Source organism: Marmota marmota, unplaced genomic scaffold (assembly GCF_001458135.2).
Source record: "Marmota marmota marmota unplaced genomic scaffold, marMar, whole genome shotgun sequence".
NCBI classification, from domain to species: Eukaryota; Metazoa; Chordata; class Mammalia; order Rodentia; family Sciuridae; genus Marmota; species Marmota marmota.
Window position 1 is genome coordinate 9,815,303 of NW_026000075.1, and position 22,883 is coordinate 9,838,185.

The 22,883-nt window shown below is 40.4% G+C and overlaps 1 long non-coding RNA gene across 1 annotated transcript in view; it reads right to left on the minus strand.

Annotated features, from left to right (window-relative positions):
- Positions 1 to 9,129: 9,129 nt before the first annotated feature.
- The window catches only part of LOC125620081, a 30,026-nt gene continuing 16,272 nt past the window's right edge, over positions 9,130 to 22,883 (minus strand). Inside the window, exon 4 of the long non-coding RNA XR_007351665.1 lies at positions 9,130 to 11,328. This is a non-coding gene — a long non-coding RNA (uncharacterized LOC125620081). The remainder of the gene's footprint in view (positions 11,329 to 22,883) is intronic.

Here is a 22,883-nt window from a genome sequence, read left to right on the forward strand (position 1 = left end):
TAGCCACTAGCTTGAAATGTGGTTTGTGCAACCAAAGAACTGAGTTGTTTAAATGTAAGCTTTAAAATTTTAAAATTTTTACTTTTTAAAGTTAAATGTAAAATTGATAATTATTATAAAGCTTTGAAGTGTATTTAGATCAACTTGGGTGTGAAAAATCAACTTTTTAACTATAACTTTTATGCAATCTCCATACAGATCAATGAAAATTTCATGTTCAAATTGAGATGTGCTGTAAGTGTAAAATATCTGATTTCAAAGACAGTATTTAAAAAAGAATGTAAGAAAACTCAATAAGAGTTTTTTTTAATTGATTACATGCTGAAATGATAATATCTTAGATTTAGTAACCAAAAGAAAATATATTTTTTTTAAATTAATTTCACCTGTCTCTTTTTACACCTTTGACTATAATTACTAAAATATTCAAAATGACATAAGTGACTCAACTATATATCTCTTGAACAGGACTGGCCTAGCAATAGGTCAGCTGGGACCAGAAACTCTCCCCTTCTGGCAGAAGACATTGAGCAGCAGCTCATCTTGTTCCCTTGGCTGTAAGTTTCCTTGGACTCCAAGAAGGAAGGGCAATTGGCTTTCCCAGAAAACTAGCCATAAATACTCTGTAGTCTGTTGGTATCTCTTCCCTTTTATGCTTGTCCAACAAGGAGGTAGATCCCGCCCCTGGAACCTACAGAGTGTCCCACACAACATCCTGCTGCACCCAGCACACCTGGCTATGGGCCTAGAGAAAATGACATCTTGTTGAGCCTTGCTTCAAGTTTCCCTAGTAAAGTCTTTATAATCCACAAAACTATAAAATTTTCCCTGGCTCAAGGCAGACAGTAAGTACCAAAGGACCTACCTTGCAAAACTGGGTCTCCCTGGAACACTTGGAAAGATGATTTCAGGAAACGCTTGAACCTCCAGCTCGTATGAAGGTAGATACTCAAAAGAGTGCTGAGGTCTCAATCTTGTCAATATGGTAGGTGTGCACATACAATAGAGAGATACACATTAGTGACAGAGTCTACCCCTCCATAACGCTAATTAAATGAGCACACCCATCTACATGGCAGGGTGTAAAATAGACATTAGGGTCATTCTGTGAGACAATATAAAAAGTACTGTCTTTCCCATTACGTGATGCAGATCTCAGTCACCTAATCTATGAAATGATGATAGCGGTCCTCATATGGCTATTGAGAGGCTTAAATGATTTCTATATTTGATTCCTGGACAGAGTAAGACACACAGTAGAAACTATTTAAATATTAGTGTCCATCATAGAAGAGTGAGAATCAGTCTCTGCCCTGAAGGAGTTAACACCACACCCCATACTGCAGGGGGTCATCTCTTGTGTGGAGGAAGGGGCCCTGGCATTGTGTGAATGCAGGAGAACCAGGTTCAGAGGTAAGAGGGCACAGGAAGATGACCCAGAAGATGTAAGAAATTGAACTGACATGAAGTGACCTCAGAGCTCAAAGCAGGAATTGCTTTTCTAAAAATAAGTTTGCTTTCAGCCCATTTTATCTTTTGACCTTCTCATAAGTGTTTAGCGTAGAAAAATTAATTATTTGAGATATTTAATGAGCTGTGTTCCAAATAATCACAATTTTAAACTAAATATGTTTGTGTTTCTTCAGAATTCTAGATCTTTTTAAAGAGACACACAGTCTCCCCCACCCTACCATCTCAAAATCTCAAACTTAACTCTTCTACTCCCTGGCTTCCCATTGTCATTGCCTTAGCTCAGGCGGTTTAGCATCTCCTGTGATTTGCACTTATTCCCAATGAGCCTGGTCTTGATGGGAACTGCTGTAACAATTACTGTAGACCAAGTAGCTTGAGCAACAAAAGTGTATTTCTTATCCTTGTAGAGGCTGGAAAGTCCAGGATCAAGGTGCTGACTGATCCTGGCTCTGATAGAATGCTTTCTTGCTGTGTCCTCACTTGGTAGAAAGCAGAGAGAGGAAGCTAGCTCTCTGTTTCTTCTCCACAGGGCACTGAACCATCTTGAAGTCTCCTCCCTCATGACCTTATTACCTCCCAAAGGTCCTGGCTCCTAGTACATCCCATGGACAGTTGGAGCTTCAATGTAACATAGGAAAGGGTCACAAGCATGCTGTCAGTGACAGCCTTCCTTCTCCCCGTTTTCTCTTCACTCCAACCCTTGTTCCATGCTGTGATCAGAGAAATCCTTCAGAACCAGTCACCACACTGCACAAGTATTAATCCCTGCACTGCTGTCCCCCACCAGCAGCTCCCTGTCTCTACAGAACAAGACAGAGCACCGGGAAGACACCAAGACTTCAAGACTCAACCCTGCCTCATTTCCTGCCCTCTCTCTTGAGTGGCTCCACTTCAGAGCACCCTATAATTCAGTGAATGTGGTACCACAGCTAACAATCTCACCTATGCCCTTTCTCTTCTTCTCTAATCCTCAAAGCCTCGGCTCAAAATGTCACTTCTTCTTTAAACCTTCATTCACTTGCTTCTCCCCTCCTCCCACACAGCCAGGAAGATGTGCTCATGCTCCTGTCAGCATTCTCCTAACACTGTGTCCATACCAACAGCACAACACTATTATGTCACAGAAGAATGAATTTCATACACATTATTTTTCTCCCTTACAGTATGGATTTTCAGAGAGCAGGCAATCTTTTTTTTTTTTTATCCTCAAGGCTTGTTATGGTTTAGATATGAGGTGACTCCCAAAAGCTCATGTGTGATATAATGCAAGAATTTTCAGATGTGAAATGATTATTGTGAGATCTTTAATCTATTCCAAGAATTAATTCACTGCTATGGATTAACTGAATGGTAACTGTAGGCAGGTAGGGTATGACTGGAGGCAGTAAGATCACTGGGGGCATATCTTTGGGGTTTATATTTTTGTCCCCGGTGAGCCATGCTCTCTCTGCTTTATGTCATGTCCTGAGCTGTCTTCCTCCACCACACCCTTCTGCCATGATGTTCTGCTCACCTTAGGCCCAGAGCAATGGCGTCCTGGCCAACCACAAACTGAACCTCGGAAACTGTGAGTCAAAATACTATTTTCCTCCTCAGTGTTGTTCCTGTCAGGCCTTTTGGTCACAATGATAAAAAAAGCTGACTGAAACTAGGGTCTCCCACAATTTCCAAAGGAAAAGAAGAATAGGGGGAGCATTCAGCAATTGAGTTTAGAATCTAACACAACTGGTTTTTAGCATAGTTCCTGGAAGTAAAGTAGCTGTACTGTGATTAGGGACAACACACATTATTTCTCTGAATGTCACTCACCCATCTGCAAAATAGAAATAATAATATATGGGACTGTTATGAGAGTAAATGAATCAAAAGAGTGACTATAAAATTTCAGTTTTGAATTAAGTTCAAAATCATTCTAATTTTTAAAAAAATGTATTCTTGAGAAAAGAAAAATTGAAAATTTTCACTAAAATTTTTATTGAAAAAATATTCTCTTTTCTTGAATAATGATAGGTTATAAAACAAGCTACATTTCTAACTCTTCCTCCTTATTAATGAATTCAGCCACATCAAAATGCAATAAAAAGGGTATAAGAGACTCCTAAGAATCATTCAAATTTTTATCAGTCATTTTCCCTCCATAAAATGAGCATTTCTATTAAAATGATATTACATAAAAATGGAATTTTAATGTGTGGAGATTCTTTAAAATCATGAGACCACCTGGTCAAAGGCAGACAATACTATCTTTTTCTTCATAGATGTTAGAAATGAAATAAATTAAACATAAATGAAATTAGAAAGTGTAAAATCAAAGTAGTCACAAAATAAAACGTGGTCCCCAAATGCAGAAGTGTGAGGACATCCAGCTCAAAGATGCTGGTATCCAAGTATTGGGCTCTTGGTCAGCAGTGACCATAGGAAATGGGAAATCCTTCCTAGACAGAAAGACCACGTGGGAGATGCAGAGAGGTACCACTGCAAGAGGAGCAAAATGTGGTGACCTACATTGTGTCATCACTGCACAGCTGGAAACGAGGATCACTTTCCAGCAAGGTAGATGCTGGGAGAGTCACAGTGGTCAAAAAGTACAAGGAGGTTGAAAAGACAGTCGCTTCATAGGGAAATGGACCCCTCAACGAATAGGAAAAGAGCTTAGCAGAGTGGCACACACCTGAAAATCCCAGCAATCAGGGAGGGAAGGCTGAGGCAGGAGGATTGCAAAACTGAGGTCAGCCTCAGCAACTGGTGAGAGTCTGTCTCAAAATTTAAAAATGCAGAAAGGTCTAGGGGTGTAATTCAGTGGTAGAGCACTCCTGGGTTCAATCTCCAGTGGTGGAATAAAAAAGAAAAAGAATAAGAAGATGATCTACTTTGTAAATTTATATAGTCAATTTAGGTGTTATTTTCAAAATATGACTGTAGTATTTGCCCATCTGCAGCCCTATGAACATTTGAATTAGAGAATTATTGAGAGAGTAAAGCATAAAACTTTATATACTGTAAATATTTGGGAGATACATATATTTACATTGAACATGACTAAAGAAAAATATATTGAAGAACAAAATACTCAACTAAATAAGACTCTTCCAGGGTATAAACTGAGCACCTTGAAGCATATATTACCTTCATTGATCCTTCAGACACCACTAAGAAAATAACTTTTCTTACATCCTATGCTTCCCAAGTGTACTGAAAGAAGAACCGGGCCTCCCAAGGGACCACAAAGTTGAGTCACTGTTAAGAGTCTTTTACAAACAGGAAAAATCTATCTCTAGCTTGAAGCAGTGAATGTACTTAAGAAATCAACAAGGCCACAAATCACTATTACTACCATGTCCCATTTGGCTTTTCACCTCACTGCAGATATCAACACTGACAACAGCTTACGTTTGAAAAGCTGGTCCCAGTTCCCAAAGCACCTTCACGTGCATTAGCCCCTTTGATGTTCAACACAGCCCTGTGCGGTAGGTAGGGCAGTTAACTAATGAGAAAAATAAAAGCTCAGAGAAGGAAGGTCATACTCTTGAAAAGAGTCACAGTGAAGCTAAAAATCCAGGTCTTCTGGTTCCAAAGATACTGCATCTCCCACTTCCATTTTAAGTTGCATAATGATGACAAGAATAGTTCAATTCTATAAGAGCAAAACCCTTGTCAAATGCTTCTAATTTTTTCAGAACCCCCTTGGAGAAGTAGGGAGTGTTTTAATACTTGGAAGGGAACAGACCAAGATGGGCTGAATTTCTCTAAGAGGCATTGGCAGCCGGCTAGGGCTGCAGATGGGCAGAGGGAGAGACCAGGGTGCAATGCTCCAAGCAGGGATTAAACATCAGACTCAGAAAGAGAACAGCTGTAACCCCTTCATATTACAGTTTTAAAATTCCAAGCGTGTAAAGAACCATAAAAATCACAAGTAGGCCCCTGGATCATAACAGATGAATAAGGGATTTATAATCTTTAAACTGCAAGGGGAACGACTTACATTTGTACCATTTCCTATTTTGATTACAATCATTGTCCTGAGAGCAGATTCATGTTGTGCCTTTTCTGATTCTTTTTGCAATCCATCACAAGGAGACAACAGAATGGTAATGCTGCTGTACATTCTTTGAAAGACAATAAAAACCTATGTAACTCCTGACCTTTCCCAGTTGTTTTGCTTTGGGGTTTTAGTTTTTGCTTGTTTGTCATCATTTGACTGGGCAGTCATTTTCTATTGTGGCCTGTTAGCCACCTCATTAACCTAGAAGGGTGAGATGGTGTGGGCAATTAGCTTCCAGAATATTAAAAAGGTTAAAGCCCAAAAGCCTGCTGTTTGGTGCTTTTCATAAACAAACTCAGGTATTAAATTCTGATATCTTATTCCAGTTTCCAAGCTTGTAATCATAAAAAGTGGCACAAAGTAAGACTTTCCCTGAATTGTTTTTAAAATGACATTCTTCTAATGTTTTATGGCCATATGTAGTTTATATGTCAATAAATAAGCCAGGAAAATATCTATACCCTCCCTTCTCTACAACACCAGATTATAATGGAATGTTCTTTATTCCTTAGTAGGGACTTTTTTCAGCCCAGTTTTCCTTTGTATTAAGTGGCTATAAAATGGATAAGGATCTTTATAATAACCAAAATTCTTGATGTTCTCTAGAAATGCACTGCTTGTGAAACACAATATAAGAATATCACAGCTTATAAGCCAAGAAACAAATGCAAATGTCTTAGACCTAGTGCCTCTGGGCTCTAGTCTGGCTATTTACTGTTACGGCCTAAAGTAGGGCCATAGCCACACGCACTTACCTGTGTTATTGTGCTATATATGCAACCATCTGGAAAACTATAGCTGTACCAATACAAAACAAAACAAAACAAAAGAACTTGGGTTATGTTACACTTTTTCAGGTGTTATTAAAATCCCACAGTTGGGTAACTGCAATGATAACATAAAAATTCAGTAATTTCTAAATTAAAAAGGAAACCTCTTTTTCTTTTCTTTGTTGATTATTTTTTCACTTTTGTTCCAGCTATATTGCCCATCCTTTTAGAGCATAGAAAATATATCGAACACAGAAGCTGGTGTCATGCTCACGGCTGACCTGAGGTTTGGATGGCATTCATTCATATTACACTCCATCTGCCCAGGGGTGGCTTTATACACAGGTAACATTTGGGATCTTTGGGGAATTTCCCCTTGGAGGCTACAAAGTTTGGGGTAAACCTATCATGCATAGCATTAGATCATTTCCTTAGGTACTTTATGATCAATGTGGCAGCCTCAGGAATTCCAGTTAGATATATAAACAGTCTCTTGTTGTTTGTTAATGTAAGTGTGGTCATTAGACAAATGCAAATGAAATGTACACTCTGCTCTTCATCATTTAAATGTAGATTTGGCAAGCAGCAAACATCCAGTCCTTTTATAAACATTACTATTCTCAGACAATAGATTAACTCATTCATTCATCCATCCATTTATTCCATAAACATTCATTGACTATCAGGATGTACCAAGCAGCCTGAGAGGGTAGCTGGCATGGGATATCCCAAATTGATAAGGAGATAATCCTTGCTCTCAAGAAGAAAATAGTCTAGTGTGGAGAGGAATATGAAGATATAAGTTACAAGCATTATTTGTTTGTTAAGTGTTGAAATTCAGTTACACATAAAACTCTATGACAGGAGAGTGGGTGGAGTTGTAGTTCAGAGGAAGAGCGCTTGCCTAGCATGCATGAGGAACTGGGTTCGATCCTCAGCACCACATAAAAATAAAATGAAGGTATTGTGTCCACCTACAACTAAAAAAATAAATGTTTAAAAAAAAAAACTCTATGACAGGAGACCCAAGCAAAAAGATCTAACAGAATAGTTGTTATAAAGGTTAGATTCTGAAGAAAGACTAGACTATTTCTAAATGGAGAAAGCTCAAAAGACATCTCTGATAGAAGAAAGAGCAAAGGAAATGCATGAAGAGGGAATGCAATTTTAATTTGGGCTTAAGTAGAAAATATACCTTCCATTGTCTCTCCCATCTCATTCCCTAAACCACCACCAGGGTAAATCTCCAATACAATCAATTTGTAACTCTCTTCCGTTCCTTTCTATTGCTATCAACAAAGTTAAGATTGTGTTAACAATAAGCACAAAAAACAGCTAACTTGGTTATGTGCTCTTCTCACACCATTTTCTTCCTTGATTTCACGGGTCTGAGGAAGTAGTCAGCTGACCTATGGCTTACCCTGATTAACAATAAATGTCTGTGCCAGGGTATGAGAAATTTTCAAGGGTATCAGCCATAATTTCAGACCACAGGGCCCTCAGCTGAGTGCCTATATTGCAGGAACTGGCTGAGCAAATGGTCCCCACTTTCTTGGCTTCTTCAGACATCTCCAAAGTGGTTGTGCCATGGGGTTGTAGGACAGCAGCATCTCAAGGAGTTGATTACTGCCTGAGCAATCGAGCAATATGTGGATCACACTTTCTAACCACAGAACAAAAACACAAGTTTTGATAATAGAACCTGGTATCTGAATGCAAGAAATCATAAAAAACTTCCAAGATGGAAGAATATGGCAGTCTACTCTCCATACCACTCCTGTCCAGTGAAAATATGAGTCACAGATGTTGAATATCCCTTTAAGCCATATTTTAAAAGTGAAAGTAATTTTAATATTATATTTTGTTAACCTAGTCTACCTAAAAAAAATTACAATTTCAAAATTCCAATGATATAATTTCAAAAGTACTGAAAAAACTTTACCTTTGTTTTCAGGATAAAGATTCGACATGCAGTATGTATTTTCCCACTTAGAGCACATTTGGATTTGGACTAGCCATAGTGCAAGTGCCCGATAGCCTTGTGAATCTGTTGGCTACAGCATCAGACAGTGCAGCTTCGTACTGAAGCACTATCTGTGGTATTTTCCTGCACCAAACTGTATTGGTTACAACGTCCAAATCACTAAAGGGTTAGTTGAGGTTAATCAATAGTCTAGCTCAGGACATATGGCAAATCTTTGTTCTTGCATTGGTTCATTTACTCACTCAGCAAACAAAGGCTCAGCCAATGTTATTATGTATCAAGTTATGTGCTTTCTGTGGGAATGCAAAATGAAAAAGGTTTGGTCTCTGCTTCCTCTGTGTGGTTGAGGAAAAACAAGTAAAACAACAACAATGCACTGTCTTGAATTCTTTGACAGCATGTGTGAGGGGAGCACTGAGCACCCAGAGGCAAGTCAGGAAATGAGCAGGAAAGGGAGGGGAGCTGGGAAATCATTCAGAGCACTGCCGGTCTAGCCAAGGCTTGGCAGATCTGTTGTAAAGTGGAGGGGGAGAGATGCACAGAAGAAAAAGGATCATGTGCAAAGAAAGGCCCTGGGCACCATTCTACAGAAGTCAAAAGTAAAATCTATAATAAGGGATGTTAGAGAATAAGTTGGGGCCTTGCCTATACGTGTTACACAGACCCAAATAATGTACAGTCTTCTGATAAATTCTAGGAAAATCCCTGTAAATTGATTTTAGGTAGGAAAATATCTATTAATCAACATTCCAGAACAAACCAAAAAATTCTACAACTTACACTACGAATGTTTATGATAGATATGAATTTGGACTTTTTATTTTTCTTTTTCAAGAACCAAAGACTGCTGCCTTAAGGTCATGATGTCTTGCTTATAAAACAGAACCTTTAAATCAACTCAGAGAATGCTTTGCTAAAATACTTCAGGGTACAGTAGCACAGAGTGACGCTTACTTTGGTTAATTCTCTTTGGCTTTAAAATGGCACCCAAGGTTTCTCCAGATCTGCCTTGCCTACATCTCCAGCTCACCCCTCACCTTCACATCCTCTTGTCCATCCAACGCTCAGACTCAGGTGCACTGTTGTGTGGGGAGAGGAATATGAAGATATAAATTAGAAGCATTATTTGTGTGTTAAGTGTTGAATTACTTGGGGTTCCTGAATTACAGAACTGCAGACTCTGACGACACAAAAGGTTGCACAACTTTTCACATATGATTTTCAGAATTCAATGCTAGTTTCTACCAGAACCAGTCCATAAAACTCAGTTCAAGTGCAACCTCCTTGAAGGAGTCTCCGTATCCTCCGTGCTCTCTGTGCCCTGCCCCTGGATGGGTGTTACCCCTTATCCTCCCACAGACCCCTCTATCACTACCATAGCTTTCACTTTCATTTGTGATCATCTCCCACCAGACTTGTCAACTCTGAGAGGGCATTTATTTCCCCAGCCCCAGCCCCTACTCAAGTACTTAATAAATGATGGATAAGTAGGCAAGTGAATGAAACAATCAATTAATCATATTGGTTTTAGAACAAAATGGTACCCACTAGAGAATTTATGTGTTGTAAATAATTTAGATACAGGAGGCAGTTGTAGCTAATCAATCAAATATTTTTAAGCATGATAAAGGATGTGAAAGGTGGTAAGTAATTTAAAGGGAGGCAGATTTTGGTTCAAGGTAGAACTTCACACCATCAGGGCTGCCCCACAAGCAAGTGGTATCCCAGGAATAGGCAAACTATACAGATGGGCCAAATCCATCCCATTGCTTGTTTGGTAAATCAAGCTTTCTTGTAAAGTCACAGTCATTTATTTACATATTATCCATAGCTGCTTACATACACAGGGGTAGATTTGAGTAGTTGCAACCCAAACCCCGGGGGTCTGCACAGCCTAGGATATTTGCTGACTGAACTTTTACAAAAAGTGTGCTGACCCCAGGTCTCCTAGTGAGGTTGTATGTTCCCATTATAGAACATATTCACACAGAGGCTGAATCTGACCAGGATGAAGGAACATGCTCTTTAAAAGGAAGAACGGTAACTATTAAAGTTCCTTTCCTCTGGGCAGGTCTGTAATTATAGGCCTACTTTTCTATGACAAAAACAAGTCATAGTGCCTAATTTATCTTTGACTGACAGCCCTATAATGGACAGTACTGCTAGTTGTAGAAAAGGAAATCATTCCTTATATATTCGTGGTTTAGGTACTATGTCTTAAATACAGTTGATTGCCACTCTGAATAATGAAGAAAATAAATCTGTGACTTCAAGCATCACCAGGGCACAATCACAGAAAAAGTTGCAATTGATTCAAAGGGAGCCCAAGGGACAAGAACCTGACCTGCTACTGACTCTTCTCTTCCCTGCAGACCTAAACTCAAGCTCTGCCCCAGGACCATAGGTATCAACCACAGAGCAGTCTTCGGGCTTGTGTTGTTCTTTATGAGTCTGATGGTCACAGAGAAGAGGGGGGCCACTTGTGAGATAATCCCTCCAGCAGTCACCATGACACATTTCTGGTATTACTAGGTATATTGTTCTACAAATAAAAAAGACATAGGAGCAAATCCCAAAAACTATTTTGCAGTGTCCACATGAGCTGCCCACAAAGACACTTAATATTCATTCTGTCCCCTTTACACATATCTCCTCACCAAATATGTCAAGTCCCAGAAGATGCTGAAAGGTGAAGACCTCTGAGAAGACCCCAACGTATTTGGGGTAGAAATTATTTATAGCTGCTGTTTACTTCTTTCCAGCAGTCTCAATGGAAGATGCAGATAGGTTTAAGCAAATCCTCCTTATTTCTCTCCTATCTATAAAGTGATTTTCTTTCTCTCCATTTCCCATGGCTGCTGTGCCAAGGAGCTGCACTCTTGCTCCCAGATTTCTGCCAGATCTTCTTATCAGTCTGTAGGAACTGGCTATTTTAGAAGGAAAGGGAAGAACTCTCTCTAGTCGTTATAATATGAAGGCAGGATCCTGTATCACTGTCTGGGTCCACTGGTGAGGGTCCTTGGCATCTGTTCTCTACCACCTCTGGGGCTGGAGGATACCTGCAGGAACAGGAAAAAATAGTAGAGAAGATTTGTTTCCATGAAGCAGTACATTAGGAGGGGAGAACTTCAGTCAACGGGATTCAGAGTGACACTCCCTCTGAACTCCCACGGCACTAATTGGCTGAAGCAGTCGCTGGGATTTATCAAATTCTACTCTTCTCTGTTGTCTGTGCATGGGTGTCTCATTCATTCAAATAGTGTTTAAAAATTCCTAGAAGGCAGTATAATCCCACATGCTTTCCTTTGTACATCCAGTTGCTCCTGGAACAGAGCCTTGCACCCTGAAGTCATTTGAAAAGTATATTATGTGCTACTTTTGAAGATTGTGAACTAGTTTGAATACATTTTTTAAAAATTTAAAGGTATTAAGAGTAACCAGAACACAGAAGAAAAGGAGACAGATATTTTAATACTCCCTCTCTGTGACATGCAATATAATAGCCCAAAAGATGTCCAGGTCCTAATACCCAGAACCTGTGAATATGTTATGTTCCATGTTAAAGGAGAATTAAAGTTGCTAGTGAGCGGACTTCAACCTGGGGAGATGATCCAGTGGACTCCACGTAATCACAACAGTCCTTGAAAGGGGAAGCAAGAAGCAGAGTAAAGTTAGTGGCAGAAGTAAAGTTAGTGTCAGAGTGATAAAATGTAAGAAGGACTTTTCCAGACATTGTTGGCTTTGGAGACGAAAGGGGTTTACAGCCAAGCAAAGCAAGTGTCCATGAGAAGCTGGAAAAGTCAAGAACACAAGTTCTTCTCCAAAGCCTCCAGAAACAAATCCAACCCTGTGAATTCCTTGCTTTGACCTCAGTTCTAACTTCCAGAACCATAAGTTAATAAGGTTGTTGTTTTAACCCACTAAACTTATATCAGTTTGTTACTGAACTATAAGAAACTAATGTACTCAATTATCCAAGACTTTTATGTAAAAGGAAGAGAAGTTTACTACTTGAGGCACTTCCTTACTGTTAGATTTCTGCCTTCCAGAAAGCCTTAAGTCCTATTTGACCAGAAAGTTTCTGCATGATAGGGACTAAGAAGGACTCCAGTGACTATAAGGCAAAATATTTGGGCTCTGTGGCCACATCCTGATGTGGGTAATAGCCATGGCAGAAGGCAGAGACAGCCCTGCTCTCAAGTAAAATGAAGAGTTGCCTCTGTGATGTGATTTCCTGAGGAAGGATAAGGTTTCCTGCCTTCCCTACGGGGCTCTTAGAACTGGGAAAGTACTATCACAGCCAGTCAAATGGAGCAGCATCTTGCTTTCTGCGAGGAAGTCTCACATCCATGCCTATCAAGGGTCTAGTTCTCACAATGGAAACCCACTCGCGATAGGGTGGGGATGACTCCTTGGTTGTAAGGCAGTGTCTCCAAACCTGGTAAGTAGTGGCTCGTGCCAATTGAAATAGACTCAGAGCCAGTGATACTGGCTGGAAGTACAAGGGGACTCATGGAGACACAGGTATTTGCCAAGCCAGAGAGGAGAATAGAAAGAACTGGGCTCCAAAGACCACTTTTACTATACGTATTACAGTTTTGCTTACTGTTGAAACTTAAAGGGGCAGGCTCCCTCGTTCAGTCTGTGTGAGGTTGATTAGCCTGGAAGGGCTGCAGAAGCTGCCTCTATTACATTTTCCAAGTGAAATAGAAGCCTCCAGGGTTCTTGTAATTGTTCAGTGCTGAGGTACAAGCCTAACACATTTATGGGAGTTGGCCTCCAGCCACTTCTTATGAATACACATAAACACACCTTTTATTGCTCAATAATGTTTTCCCTTTGCAACTTTTTATGAACCACTAAAAAAAATGGGGCTTGTAATTTTAATTTTTTTTTTTCAGAAGAAACCACAGAAATACCAAATCTTCCAAATGGGAACTTCTCTTGCCTGCTGCCTCAACCAAAAATTATTTGTCAAGGGAGTGGTCGAAGTTTCAGCATCAACAACTCAAGATATTAATTTGGTCCAAATCCAACTGATCTGCTCTCCAGACTGTGCTGCTGCCTTCCTCTTTACGAGCCCAAACTTCTTTCTCTGGGGCACTTAAGGTGCATTGCAGCAGAATTTACCAGCTCTCTCTGCGGATGGGAATGTGCTCTCTCTGCGGATGGGAAGTGCTCCCTGTGGCTCGGTTACAAATCAGCATCTTCTCCCCTTGGCTACCATCTAGGAGAACAAGAAGCCCTATTGCCCACTTGCACCTTTTCATTGCTACTTCCACACCATAGTCCAAGCCTGCATGACCTCACATCCGGATGAGTAAAATAGTTTCCTAACTGGTCTCCCCAGCCTCACTATCTAATTCTCCAATTTTTATAACCACGTTGCTTCCAGAAGAATCTTAAAGGAGAAATACAATCATATCCCCTACCTGAGATGTTTCATTAGTTCTCTCTTCCCAGGTGAAGTTCAATCTCCTTAACTGGTCATTTGACCTCATTCAACCTGTTCCTAAATTACCACACCTAGCCCTCATTGCTTTCCTGCAGGAACACTGCACTGCTGACCATCTGAAAAACTTAGTATTGTGCAGTGTTCCAACTACTAGCCACTTAGAGCTCTTCACTGCAAGGCATAAAAACTGACTTTGACTACCAGAGAGAAAGGGTATGGAAGTTCACAGAAACTAAAGAGTCAGGCCCAGACAGGACAGGAACCAGAGGAATTCAGGGGGTCTCATAGTAGCAAGAACTATTGGACAATATCCCAGGGGCACAACCAGAGTGAAAAAGTCCCATGTTCTTTGTATTTTTGTTTTTCTTTCTTCTTTTTTTTTTTTTTTTTCCTGTCTACTCTTCTCAGATGCCAGTTCCAGAGAGTGGATACTGACTTGAATTTGACTAGATAATTTTGTAGATAATTTTGGCAACTTTATCCAATGGAAGAAGAGAATTCCCCCTCCCCCCAAGTAAAGTAAAGCATTATGCATTAAAAGAACAGATAGAGGCTGGGTAGCCAAAAGCAGAAATGTGACATGTTACGTCCCCCTGGAGCGCTCGTTTTCTGTCCACTGAAACTGCCCATCTGTCCTTCAGGATGCCATTCAGACACATCTCAAAGACTGAGCTCATCTCTGATGTGGTGAACTTCTGGTTCAGTGTGTTCCTCTCTTCTAGTCTCTTCACATTCTTCCTTGTTTTATAGTTTTTATATCTTAATCCTTTTCCCCACTTGCTACCTTTGTAAGATCATTAATAAAAGTTTTAAGGTGGTCCAGGATGAAAGGAAACACACACACACACACACACATATACACACACACACATAAGTGTGCCCACAATCCAATCCCAGACCATTTTCTGACTGTGCCGGCTCCCTACAGAGCTGTCCAGGGTGCTGCCAGTATGGATATCAGTTGTGCTTCTTAGGCATCCTATTTTCCTTCGTTACCATTATTTGACTGTCATCTGTAAGTTCATCTAAATATTCTTCAAATCTCTTCCCATGCTCAGGATTTGCACTTTCCATCTGTATCTATAAAGCTTTGTTTAAGTTTCATCCGGGTAGCTAGAGAAAGACAGAAAGAAAGAAAGAAAAAACAAGCTCTTCCAACAAAGAACTGGAAAAAGTGACTTAAGTCTTGCCAATGCCACTCACTCAGCATCACTGAACTAGGCATTTGCCATCCTCCCTTCACTTTGATCCATTTAAAAATTGATATAATAATCTTCAGATGAGTGCATTAAAGGTTAATTAGATTTTAACATTTTTATGCCACTCTGAGTATGATGGAGATTATATAAATGTTACAACTTATTATAGATTCTGGATAAGAATCTTCTTTTAATTTGACCAAATTTATGTCCCTCCCTGTTCACGCTTCTGTCCTCCACACTACCATATATTTACACACTTTGAATAACCCCATAGGGCCACAGCGTATGGTTGTGTGTGAATTATGCACTAGTACTCCAGGGGGCAACACTCACTTCCTGTTGATCATAGGTATGTCCAATCCTTATGAAAATCATCCAGAAAACAGCAGTAACATGCCTTGAGAAAGGGGCCCATTTTCCTACTTCCCACAAAGATTTTAAGAAGACTTTATGGCTATATTTAAGACATCACTATGTATTTATCCCCTTTATTCTGGGGCCTTTAACAAACTTCTATTTATGAAATAGATTCCAGACAACCAAATGGTATTCCAAATATAAAATACACTGTGGGAGACCAACCTTACACGTGACTGGGTTACACCCCCCCCCGGCTGGGTGCTGAGGCGCTCAGTCGCAGAAATGTGGCAGAACTTTCCCCACCCTTCTTGGGTCCAGGGGTCAGTGTCTCATGCATGGGTGTGTCTTGCTACAGCCCCATGGGTGGAGCTATGCTCACCTGTTCCTTTGTAATATAACCCCTTGCCCTGTTTAGGATAGAATCTTCCATGGAAGTGCCTTGTGTGTGTCCCCTTCTCTTACTGTGCCTTTGGATGTGGCCTACCCAGGTGTCAGTCAACCTGGTGACAGTGGACATCATGAAGACAGACTCAGGCCCCTGAAACCTGACCCCTTGCCTCATTTGAATAGCTTCTCCTCAATAAAAGGGGTCAGCACATGCTCTTGCTCTCTCTCTTCCTGTGGACCAGTAAGGTCAGAGGAGCCGTCACAGTGACCCCAAAGAAAAAGGTATTTGTGTCTCTTGTGTGGTTATTTCGTGCAGCCCAGTTAGCCCAGTTTAACTGGAGTGACCCCTGAGCCTTTTAGTCGAGAGAACAGAAACCCGGCAATACACATAGTAGTTGTCTCCTTGAAGGGACTTCCTGCTCCTAGTTTGTAGCCCTTTGGTTTGAGATATTCTTCATGGAGCTGGTTGTGGAATCCAGCTCTTCCTCTTCCAGTCCCGGGTCCAGAAGATCTTTGATTCTTTCCTCAAAAGGAGGTCAACTCCTGGATTTGGCTGCTTTGGGGTACAGAAAATTGTGTGCCTCACCCTGAGTGGAGCCGAAAGCACTCCTCACTCTGTTTCTAGATATTAATATTTCCAGGTGAATTTGAGAAAATGAAAAAAATTACTATGACTTTTTAAATTTTCTTCTCTTCCCATTGCTTTTTTTTCCTGTATGTGCATATGAATATATAATCTCATATCTCTCTCTTTCTCTCTCTCTCTCTCTCTCTCTCTCTCTCTTTCACACACACACACACACACACACACACACACCCTCCAGAAAAAGCAAGATTTAACAGGAATGGCTGCACATATAACAGAATCACAATTCTCAAGATGAAGCAAAAAATCATCCATTAAGTATTTATTGAGCTCCTACTGAAAGCTCATCTTATTCATACTACAAGGGAGGCAAAATCCTTGTCCTGGGATAGGAATAGGAAGATGGTTAGTTACTTACTCTACTTAACCTCATTTTTATAATCAGTGAAACAGAGATAATAACCATGAGGTAAATGAAATAATACACATAAAATCTCCCAAGTAACTAATAAATATTCTGCAAACACTTAGGGAAGACCTACTCCACTAATTAAAAAGACAAGCATTGTTCCTGCTCTCATGGAGCTTCTACTCTTTTTTTTCCTTTTCATTTGTTCTTTTTTAGATATACATGATGGTAGAATGTATTTTGGCATATTATACATACATGAAGTATAACTTATTCTAATTAGGATGCTATTCTTGTGGTTGTACATGATGCAGAGTTACCCTAGACATATATTTATTAAAAAAAAAACAAATGTTCTCTCTGATATGTGGATGCTAACCCACACAAGGTAAGGTGGAGAGGGGAGTATAGAAGTCTGTTGGATTAGACAAAGGGGGATGGAGGGAAGGGAAGGGGAGGAGAATGGGAAGTACAGTAGAACTACTCAGACATGACTTTCCTATCCTTATATTTGAATATGCAACCAGAGCTTCTACTCTTATCAGATTCTTTTTCGTTTTTCTTTTTCTTTCCTCCAAAGGTTCAGGAGCAAGGGAGCAGCAAGTGATGTACTGGAAGTAATGCATCTGGAATTCCAAGAGCCAATTAGGAAATATTTGGAACTATTTGTCAAACCACTTGTAACTTGAAATGTGGAAGTATTTACACCACATAAATTTGTAAACACTACAAATCAGGTTTTTATTCCCTCAGAAGACCAGTTTTCCAGCACACCTTTGGGAGCAATCACATGAAAGTCTGAGGAATACAGCATAGTGATTAAGTAGAGGGATCTAGAATTGGACAGTCATACATGAATTAAAATTCTGGCTCTATAATCTGGAAGCTGAGAGGCTGAGCAAGTCATTTAGCTCTTCTGGACCTCATCATCCTCATTTACAAAATGAGACAATAATGTAACCTACCTTAGTGGTTTATGAGAGTTTAACTACAGTTTTCTCACATTTCTAGATCAAATATCAGATCAAGGTGCAGCACAGAGGGTCTCAAGGGACAGCCCTCTTCCTGACTTGCAGACAGCTGCCTTCTCACTGAATCCTCATATGGCTTTTCCTCAGTATGTGCACATGAAGACAGAAAGCACGTTCTCTGGTATCTCTATTTTATAAGGACATGAATCCTATTGGATCAGGGCTCTTCCCTATGTCCTCATTTAACTTTAATTGCTTCTATACATATCGCATCTCCAAATACTGTCATATTGGGCATCAAAACTTCAACATATGAACTGGGGGTTGGGAGAGACATAAATATTTGATCCTTAACACCATCTCTAAGGTTTGGGGGAAGGTCATGAGATGCAGTATGCAAATACAGTGCTAATACTTTCCAAGTGCTCAGTAAATATTAGCTGTTATTACTATCCCATGTTAGAAAAGTGAATCTGGCTTCTAGTGGAGTGAAAAATCACTGGAGACCAGAGCCTAAGGTTGAGAAGATCACTGAGAAAGTTTTGGAAGTCCCCAATCAGAGTCTAAACTAAAACAGATCCTATTAATGAAAAACTAACAAGATATAGAAACAAACTAGATACTTAGTCAAAAAGAAATGGTCAGAGATAACTCGAAGGAGCATGGGCAAATACAAATTGGTATAGAAGAAGACACTTTAGGATGAAAATCAGTTTTAAGAAAAAGGTAAGAGCCACTGAACCTATTGAGAATTTAAGATAATGGCCAGATATATCCAAAATCCATAAATTTCAGTTTCTGACAGGATGCATTTATTGGCCAAATATGTCTTGAGTTTCTACTGTGTGTAAGGCATTGTAAGGAACACAAAATGGTCAGAACGTGGCCCCTATCTTTGATGTGCCTGTGGCCCATTAAGGGATAGGACATGAAAAGAAAACCGTCAAGCAAGCTTGAAAGAGATTCAAATTAGGTGAAATGGATTTTCAAAGAAAAGAGAGACAGCTTTTGGCTAGGGAAAAATTAGGATTTCATAGGAACAGAAGCATGAGTCATGAAGGACAGATTGGATGTGGATAAATAGGAAGATGGAGATTAGGTAGGGTAGAGAATGGCATCCTTATAGAGGCTTCCCTCTAGTAGGAACAAAAGCACTGACGTGAGGAAATAAATTCAGGCAGCAGTTCAGTTCAGCCAAAGCATGCATGGCCAATTGGAGAGAAAAAAAAAAATATATATATATATATATATATATATATATATTAAGCTGGAAATGTCATCTAAGATCAAACCACAAAGGATCCTAATAAAGTCTGGGTTATTGGATTGGAACTTGATTTAGTAGGAAATGATGTATCACTACCATGCCGTCCAAATATAAACATCTTCCCCACTACCTGCAAATGGTTTACTTAGACTCTTATGTTCGCCAAATCTCTAAATAACACTACCAGCTGTGCTGACTTTCCAGACGTCTGATTCCTGGCATGCATCCTCTTGTGAGTTCCTCAGCTACCAGTCTCCGTAGCTAAGATGATCACCCAGTGCTCCATATCCCAACCTCTGGAAAAATAAGCCATCCCCCGCCTAGAGCTGCCTTAGCTTTTTCGACCTCAGCACTCCCTTGAAAAGATTAAACGGAAAAGTCCAGCTGCTCTCATGTGTGTGGTGCAGGATGAATGAGCATTGATCTGCCAGGGCTGCCATAACAACATAACCATGACTGGTGGCTTAGACAAGAGATTTGTCTTCTCACAATTCTGGAACCCAAAAGTCTGAGATCAAGGTTTCAGCAGGACTGGTTTCTCCTGAGGCCTCGTTCCTTGGCTTGTAGATGACTACCTTCTCACTATGTTCTCATGTGGTCTCCCCTCTGCATCCCCCTACCATCTCTCCTTTTTTTGTAAAGACGACAGTCACATTGGTCATAAGCCCACCCGGGACCTCATTAACCCTTAATTACCTACTTAAAGTCTAATTCTGAGGTACTGGGACTTACAACTTGAATGTATGAGTCTGGAGGTAAGGGGGACACAACTCAACTCATAGCATTTATCCAGAAAAAAAAAAAAGAAGGAACCAGATTTTAAAACCCAGGAGACCTACCAAGGACTTTTGGAAGTTCTCCTCCAAGGCTCTACTAATTTTTTCACCTCACTGGAGTCAGAAAAAATATACAGAGACTGAAGTTTTTGAGGCTCTGGACTCCACATCTGGACACACTTAGTATCCTTCTCACTAGTATTTGTACCTGTGCCTCTCACCATCTCAAAGTGAAAGGCTTCATTACAAAGTTGTAAAATTCTGGAGAACATGCCCAGCATTTTATTTATGTCCATGGAGCTAGAGACCTGACATGAAAAACTCAGTAAGTGGTGCTTAAAGGAAGGAAGAAGGGGAAGGAGAGAAAAGGACAAAGGGAAGTACCCATGAGACAACAGGGCACAGGGCTTTGGCATTATGGAGACCTGCCAGGCTCCTTTACTTGTGCTTTAGTCACCTTCTGCATGGCTGTGACCAAAATACCCAACTGAAACAATGTGGAGGAGGGAAAATTTATTTGTGGCATATAGTTCCAGAGGTCTTAGTCCATAGATGGCCGACTCCATTGCTCTAGGTCTAAGGTGAAGCAGCATAGCATGAGGGCAGGGCTCAGTGGAAGAAAGCTGCACGGCTCCTGGAAGGGTCAGGAAGCAGAGAGAGACAGGAAAGTATAGAAGGGACCACAGGGAAGGTGCACCTTGCAGGGCAAGCCTCTAGTGACCCACTTCCTCTAGCCATGCCCCACATGCCTACAATTGCCACTCAAGTCCATTCAAACTAGGATGGACGAATTTGGTTACAGTTCTCATAGGGAAATCATTGTACCTCTGAGTATTTCTGCATTAACAGGAACTTTGAGGGGGGGGACACCTCATATTCAAACCATAACAATTTGGGTATGTGTCTGCATCCATGTTTAGATTTTGAGCTTAAAAACAAAAACTATAAACCGGGTGCAGTGGCACATGCCTGTAATCCCAGCGGCTCAGGAGGCTGAGGCAGGACGATCATGAGTTCAAAGCCAGCTTCAGCAAAAGTGAGGCCCTAAGCAACTCAGTAAGACCCTGTCTCTAAATAAAATACAAAACAGGGCTGGAGATGTGGCTCAGTGGCCGAGTGCCCTCGAGTTCAATTCCCATGTATATATACGTACACATATACCCCCAAAAAGAAAAGGAAACAAAACTATAATCTATAATCGTTGTATTTTTCTAGCCAAAATGCCCAATATAAAATCAAGCACGTACTGGGCTTTCAATAAATGCCCACTAAAATGAATTTCCTTACTGAACTGAATCTGCTTTCTTCTTTCACTTTTAGAGAATATGATAGGTAGATTAGCCATACTTTAAAAACATCCACAGGACTTTGTAAATGAATGACTTCTAAATTCAAGATTATAATAGACTTGTTATTGTTGTTACTGTTATCATTACTGCTACTCCTACCTCTTGTGCACTAGACTACTTAAAGATCCCACAGGTAAGGGAGACCACAGTCTTTTAAAAGACTCAAAACTAAAGCAACCTGCTTTCATCTTCTCTCCAGCACACAACCGAGAATTAATTACCTACTTTGGGGGAATGAACAGAGCATTATTCCATCTAGAATGGAGAACCAGGCCCTCGGGACTCAGAGGGCTTCAAAGCTGAGCCTGCTAAGCTGCATCAATTTAAGGAGGATTTAAATGCTTTACCCTGCTTTCTCTCTGTCAGTAATGAATCACATTGAGATGAGAAGGAGGTCTGGCAATAACAGCAAGCATCCCACGTGAGGTCAGTGTGCGTAATCTGTCCTGGATACCTGCAGCCTAAAGATGGCGGCTGTGTCCTTAGGGTTAGCACATCTTCGAGTTATTACTAAAAACAGTGATTGGAGATTAGAGAGAAGACTTGCATTTAAAAGCAGATGAGTTTCTCTTAATTTCTAGAGAACTTAGGAATGCCCAGATGCTGCTGCTGATAGAATTGACTTCTCCTATTAGTGTACTACAGGGTTGATACTGTGCCACTTGTGTTTTTATTAAAAAGAAAAAAATTAAGCATTTTCACCTCACTGGAGTCAGAAAAAAAAAATGTATAGAGACTGAAGTTTTTGAGGCCCTGGACTCCACATCTGGACGCACTTAGTGTCCTTCTCACTAGTATTTGCACTATAAAGTAACGTCAAGTAAACTGCACCTTAAGGAGCTGTGTAACTCATATCCCTCATCACCTTCTGCTCACCCTTTTCTACTCTGTACCAAGAACTCTCTGATTGAAAGATAGCCGCCCATACAAAGGTGCACAAGGGGCAAGGTGATGTGTTCTTTCCCTTTCTAAAACAAAAGGAATCTCAAGCTGTTAGCAAATCTAGCAGCGCATCAGTTACAAAGCTCTTCAGCAAGCTTCCTAAGTGGTAATCAGGATGCAAGAATTCACTGATTCATTCAGCAAACTTCTTAAAAACACCTGTGTTATGCCAAGGATTGTACCTGCAGAGGTACAGACAGGAGACCATCACAAAGCATTTATGGCGGGGAGGTCACTAGCCCAGACCTCAGGTGTTCAAAGGGCCAATGAAGTCCCATTAAATGTAGGCCTAGGATGTCTTCCCAAGTATCCAGTGACAAAATTTAAAGGCGGACATAGTGCCCATAAGACACTTAGAAATAAATTTTGATAAATCTTGTTGACTATCTTATTAAAATTTTATATATATGCATGCATATATATACTTAAATATATAAGTATATATATTCATGCATATATACATACACATATACATATAGAGAGATATATAGATATATATCATTGTATTTTTGTATTAAAAGAATTAATTAGCTCTGCTGATTGCCATGTCCTGAGCGGCTTTCATCCACCGCGCTCTTTTGCCTTGATGTTCTGCCTCACCTTGGGCACAGAGCGATGGAACTGTCCATCTATGGACTGAGAACTTTACAAACAGGGAGAGCAGTATGGCACTTGTTGGGAGTTTCCCTGAGAACTCCCCATACCTTTCAGACATGGCGGTGGGCAAATTGCCGGTGGGCAAATTGCCAGTGGGCGGCTAAGAACTCCCCGGGCCTTTCAGATAAGGAGCCCCTAATGCAACATGGCAGTAGGCAAATTGTCAATGGGCAAATAACAAGTTGTTTTGAAAACCTTCTAATTGGCCCTCCCATCTTCCATACTCGTGGACAGTTTGTGTCCCCCATGAATC